The sequence below is a fragment of the Phoca vitulina genome, unplaced genomic scaffold (assembly GCF_004348235.1).
Source record: "Phoca vitulina isolate PV1807 unplaced genomic scaffold, GSC_HSeal_1.0 scaffold60, whole genome shotgun sequence".
In the NCBI taxonomy this organism is placed as follows: domain Eukaryota; kingdom Metazoa; phylum Chordata; class Mammalia; order Carnivora; family Phocidae; genus Phoca; species Phoca vitulina.
This window is the reverse complement of record NW_022589763.1, coordinates 4,490,180-4,496,179: the sequence shown is the minus strand read 5'-3', so window position 1 is coordinate 4,496,179 and position 6,000 is coordinate 4,490,180. Positions and strand designations below refer to the sequence as shown.

At 44.3% G+C, this 6,000-nt stretch overlaps 1 protein-coding gene across 7 annotated transcripts in view; it reads right to left on the bottom strand.

The window, feature by feature from the left end:
• STS (steroid sulfatase) overlaps positions 1-6,000 on the bottom strand; it is a 548,358-nt gene that overhangs the window by 507,553 nt on the left and 34,805 nt on the right. For 2 of the 7 annotated variants that reach the window (XM_032391162.1, XM_032391163.1), the window contains exon 2: positions 511-621. The exons of the other annotated variants lie outside the window; for them this stretch is intronic. The gene's annotated coding sequence lies outside the window, so the exon portion shown is untranslated. The remainder of the gene's footprint in view (positions 1-510; positions 622-6,000) is intronic. 7 annotated transcript variants of the gene reach the window in all.

Below are 6,000 nucleotides of genomic sequence, written 5' to 3'. Positions count from 1 at the left end.
TGTCCCTCCATGCTCACCTCCACCAGGGGGAGGAGCTCCTCCTGCAGAAAGGACTCATCTGTCCCTCAGGCATCGGAAGCAGAAAAGCAGTTGAGATCAACCAGGAGAACCATGAGCAGAACCCTCCCCACCACTAGTTTGCAGCCTGAGCGATTCACCTAGAGTCACCTCAAGGTCTAGGAAATGCCTTCAACCATTTATAAACTCTGCACCCCATAGTGCTCACGTTCCCCACACATATACCACATGCTCCTGCAATCAGATCATGCACACTGCCCTCCTCCATGGTAGTGCCTTTGTCTAGAAAGCACGTGTGCCCCCTATAGATGCTCCCCTTGGCAAACATGACCTTTCAGGGGATGTTCACCTTGTCCCTGCAATGCCGGATCTTGCACATTTTCATGCTCACCAAGTACTCAGATGTGACTTAAACAGCGGTCACGGGGAGGCACACACTTTGTCAACAATGAAACGTAGTGAAGGGACTTCATGGGCACTTCCTATACTCACACGGGTGCCAACTAAAGATCGTCTTGGACGGTTGACTTCAGAGATGTTAGCTTCCGGAGACCACCATGTGCGGGCTCTCAGCAGACATGAACGAGGGGCACTGGACTCATCCTGTGAATTCGTTTGAAGGAAGAAGAGTCAGACGCTGCCCGAGCACAGGCTGAAATCCTCCAGTGCAACAAGCTCTTTCTTGCCTCGAGGATCTCTCCTCCTGCATGTCTCTTCTTTCCACTCGCTGCCTAACCCCTGCTTACCTACGGGTCTCGACAGACTCGCCACCACCTCAGAGAAGCCCCCCTGGTTACCAATACCAAGCAAATATATCCCTCCCCAGCTGACTATCCTAGCACCTTGTTTCCCCTCGATACCACTGATCACTCTGTGCAATAATCTATTTAGGGGGTTTCTTCTTACTTGGTATCTGTCCTTCCCACGGGCTCAAAGGATCAAGGGGGGCCGGGCCATGTGTCTGCCACAGCAAGCTCTCAATAAATATTTTCTGACTAGAGCTGGGCTTGCAAACGCTGGCTTGTAGGACTGTCCCCTCTGTGTTTTTATAGCCCAGGAAGAATGTTTCTCACATGTTTAAATGGTTGAGAAAAGAATACTTGGCGGCACATGAAGAGTATATGAGAATGATATTTCAGTGTCCACAAAGAAAGTGTGTGAGAACACAGCCACATCCGTTTGCTCCCTTATCATCTGTGGCGGCGTCCACACGACACCGTCGGACGTCACTAGCTACACAAGAGATTGTTTGGCTGCAAAGCTCGAAATACTGACTGTCGGACCCTTTACGTGAAAAGTTTTTCAGCCTCTGGAATAGAGTCCTACAGGTGAGTTCAGCTTTGAATCTATTCAAGAATATATATATTTAGGGACACCTGAGTGGCTCAGTTGTTAGGGATCTGCCTTCGTTCGGCTCAGGTCGTGCTCCCAGGGTCCTGGGATCGAGCCCCACATCGGGCTCCCTGCTCAGCAGCCTGCTTCTCCCTCTCCCTCTGTTGCTCCCCTGGCTCATGCTCTCTCTCTCTCTCTCTCTGACAAATAAAATCTTAAAAAAAAAAGAATATATACATATTTTTAGTTGTTCACATTTACACAAAACTAGCATATGCCTTGAAACAATTAACCTATAAATCTATTGTTCATGCTTTAAAATATGAAGTATAGTCCCACTTGTTAAGTCATATTCACAAGAGAATACCACACTGGAGAAAAATTACTATTCTGTAGATTTTCGTAAACAGGGATCTTGCTTTATTGAAGTTAAGCTTCCAGCAACAAATTCTTAGGTTCAGTCAGTGTCCCAGAAATGTTATTTCCCATATCTCTCCCCCCGCCCCCCACAGATGGCATTTGAAACTGCAATCAATCTTCCAGCATGGCATTTCATGTCGGATTCTGGTGGAAATGGAATGCTGTGTTGTCAACATTGATCCTTGACCTCCCACTGCCGGGATGACAGAACCACCAGCCACGGTCATCTCTTCTGCCCACTCACCATGACATTATCGGGCAAGACTAAGATCGTATGGACGTGGATTTGAACAACCGGGTGACTCCCCCTTGCGAGGAAGCAGAGATCCAAATCATCATTTTCCTTTCTCTTGTTCCACCCCTTTTATTTACAGAAAATAGATTTTAAGGTATCAGCATGGAAACGCTTTGACCCATATTGGATACTTTGTGCTCACGACCCCTGGTGACTGATGAAGAAGAAGAAACAGGTCTAAGGAGATTAAGTCACAATGCCTACCACAGCGGTATTACTGCAAGAAACCCTACCTGCCGAAGGAAAATAGCACAGGAAAATCTAAAGGCCCATGCTCAAAGGATGCTTTTCAAAACAGTAGCGGCATTGTTCTCACCCAGTGGTGATTCTGCCCCACACGGGTCATTAGGCAATGTCTAGAGACATTTTTGGTTCTCACGGCTGGGCAGGGACTACTGGCATCTAGTGGGTAGAGACCAGAGATGCCCTTAAATATCCTATGATGCACAAGACAGTCCCCCAGCATAAAGAATCATCCACCCAGCCTTCCACCATGAAGGAGGAGTTGGTCTCAAATGTCAGCAGCATCAAGGTTTAGAAACTATGCACTAGGGTACGGGTCCAATAATCACTAAAGTGGGTGTGATCACACAGGTAGGAAAAGAAGCTGGGAGGGGAGATACAGGTCATGTCCAGTTTGTTCCAATGATCACACACAGCAACAATGTTCGTATCAATGAGGCCTCCACTATTATAATGGTAAGTGACGTGAAAGTAAGTCTCTTTAGACACAATTTATAATCCAAGTTATAGTCACAGAACAAGAACACTGGAGACCAAGAGGTTATGTCTGCTTTATTATCAGGAACCTGTACAGTGATGAGTTGGCGAATTTGCAAATCGTAAGCATGCTACATTACCCCTTCCTGTCTCCATTTATCTGTAATCATTGTACCTGTCATTTACTTGCTCATCTGTCCATCACTCTCCTGCCCCTGTCAATTCAGTTGTACAAGGCTACAAACCACAACAGGGATCTAAGAATGGAGTCAGCAACCACCTCCACCCCCCGCCTTGATTTTGAGATGCAAAAAGCCCTTGAAATCAGAAAATTTTTGTAAACTCCAAGTTGTACTTGGCAGCAAAACCCCACCTGAACTGTGTGGACGTATCAGGTTGTTATCTTAACCTGTCAGTCTCTGCTGCTGGCTGGTACCATGCTGCTTTGTTGTGACATCAGGCTTACCTGTGCTGGGAAAACGTCAAAAAGAGTTCAAGATACCCCATGAGTAGCAGTGAGAGGAAGGAGAGAAAGCACCTGTCACTAGCAGTAGCCGAGAAGTGTGGTCCTCAAAGATCTCTGGTTGTGCTGTGTCTCGGAAGGAGGTAGTAAGAGAAAGACGGTAAAGAAATGGAAAGGCAGGTTGCTGAAATCTGGCTGACTGGCTTGCCATTGGATGACCAATCCTCCCAGTCTGTCCAGGACTGAGGGGTCCCAGTGTTCAAACTGAGATATCCCTGGGCAAACGTGGATGAGCTGACCAGCCTACTTACTTGTAAAGGTTGGCAGAATACAGAAGTAATGACCGCAAGCCAAGTGTGACTACTCAGAAGATTGACTGAAGGAGTTTAAGAAGCTAATGGAAACCCACGGGGAAAACCATCTTCTGAACATGAAGAAGTGGAATATGCTGTTGAGGAATTTGCAAGAAGAGCCTTGGTGGATGCCACAGCATGTGTCCTGACATCAAGTGAGGACAGAGGTCACCTTCCTTGCCAGCTGCTGGTTGTGTTGGTAACCGATGGCTCTCCGCCAAGTGGGTCTTTGGAAACTGCTCTCAGCCAGAGAGACTTGCCTTTCCCAAGGTGATGCCACCCCCCCACACCCTCAAGGTAACCATGGCTGGGTCCCAAAGGTGTACCCTCCTTGCTTCAAAGTGAGAGAACTCTGAGAGTCATACAAGCTCCAGAGCTCCCTGTGACAGAGGCTGAGATCTTTATTGCAAGGGCATGACAATCCAACTTCTCCCTCTGCCTCATCCTCCTTACAAGTGCGGATCCTAAGAACTCACACCACCACCACCACCACCAAAACCCTCCTTTTCCCAGAATTTCCTGGGACTGAACATAAGACAAGGGCTGATAAGAGCTTTAATCTTGAATATGCATACAAGATGTAGATGGGTGAAACAGCCCCATCTTCCCACTAAGCTATAATCCTAGGCAAACCCTCCAAAAACAATGGGAGAGAGGTCTTCAAGCTCAGCTTGACGGTCCCTAGGTGTATCAATGCCTCAGGCAAAGGCAAGATAGAGCAGTCATTGATTAGAAAAACCAACAGCCAAGATGACTGTAATGTGAAATCAATTTACTGATTCATCAACAGGCAAAGAAGGACTTTCCAGAGAATATTTTCTGAGTAATCCAAGACCCAGCATACCAATAACAAACAAGCTGGGCTAAGAGTAAACCATGAAATAGTAGAGTTTCTGGTGTTCCCGCTCACATACTTCTTCTGAAATGTAATGCTTTAGGTACTTATTTGCTCTTTCACGTGAAATCTATGATATGGCCTTTTGACCAAGGAATTTTGCATTCTAGGAAGAGCAAGAAAGCTAACCAAAACTGAGATAATCAATACACTTGATAGAGAATTTAAAGTAATGGTCATAAAGATACTCCCTGGACTTGAGAAAAGAGTAGAGCATCTTGGTAGAATCCTCAATGATGAGATAGAAAACATAAAAAAAAAAAATCAGAGATGAAGAACTCAATAACTGAAATTAGAAATACACTAGAGGAAATAAATAGCAGACTAGAGGAAGCAAAAGAATGAATCAGTGAGCTGGTGGATGGAGTAATGGAAAGCAATCAAGATGAGCAAGCGAGAGAAAAATAATAATAATAAATGAAAACAGACTAAGGGAACTCAGCAACTCCATCAAGTGTAATAACATTTGCATTATAGGGACCCCAGAAGGAGAAGACAGAGAGAAGGGGGCAGAGAATGTATCTGAAGAAGCAATTAGCTGAAAACGTCTCTAATCTGGGCAAGGAAACAGAAATCCAGATCCAGGAGGCACAGAGATTACCCAAAAAGATCAACCCAAGGATGTCCAAACCAAGATACAAAGTAATTAAAATGGCAAAAATAGTGATAAAGAGAGAATTTTAAAAGCAGCAAGAGAAAACAGATACCTACAAGGAGAACCCCATAAAACTGGCAGTGGATTTTTCAGCAGAAACTCTGCAGGCCAGAAGAGAGTGGCATGATATATTCAAAGTGATGAAAGGAAAAAAACCTGCAGCCAAGAATACTCTATCCAGCAAGGCTGTCACTCAGAACAGAAGGAGAGACAGAGTTCCCCAGACAAACCAAAGTTAAAGCAATGTATCACCACGAAACCAGCCTTATGAGAAATGTTGTTATGAGAAATGTTGGAGAAATGGGGACTCCTTGAGCAGAAAGGAAAGACTCTAAGTAGGAGTAAGAAAAGTAGGAAGCTTTACAAAAGCTGTAAAATTAAGTATATCTATAAAACTCAGTCAAGGGATTCACAAAATAAAAGGATGCAAAGTATGACACCACATACCTAAAATGTGGGTGAGAGAAAAGAATGGGTATAAACTTAAATGGCCATCAATGTAATGTAAACTGCTATATGCATAAGATGTTATAATATAAACCTAATGATAACCACAAATCAAAAACCAGAAAAAGATGTGCAAAAAATAAATAAATAAATAAAGAGCAAGGAACCTAAGTATATCACTAAGGAAAGCTAGCAAGCCCTGAGAGAAAACAAGAGAAGGAACAAAGAAGAACTACAAAAACAACTACAAAACAAGCAACGAAATGGCAATCAGCACATACCTATCAATAATTACTTTGAATGTAAATGGACTAAATGCTCCAATCAAAAGACAGAGGGTGACGAATGGATAAAAAAGCAAGACCCATCTATATGCTGACTACAAGAGACTCATTTCAGACC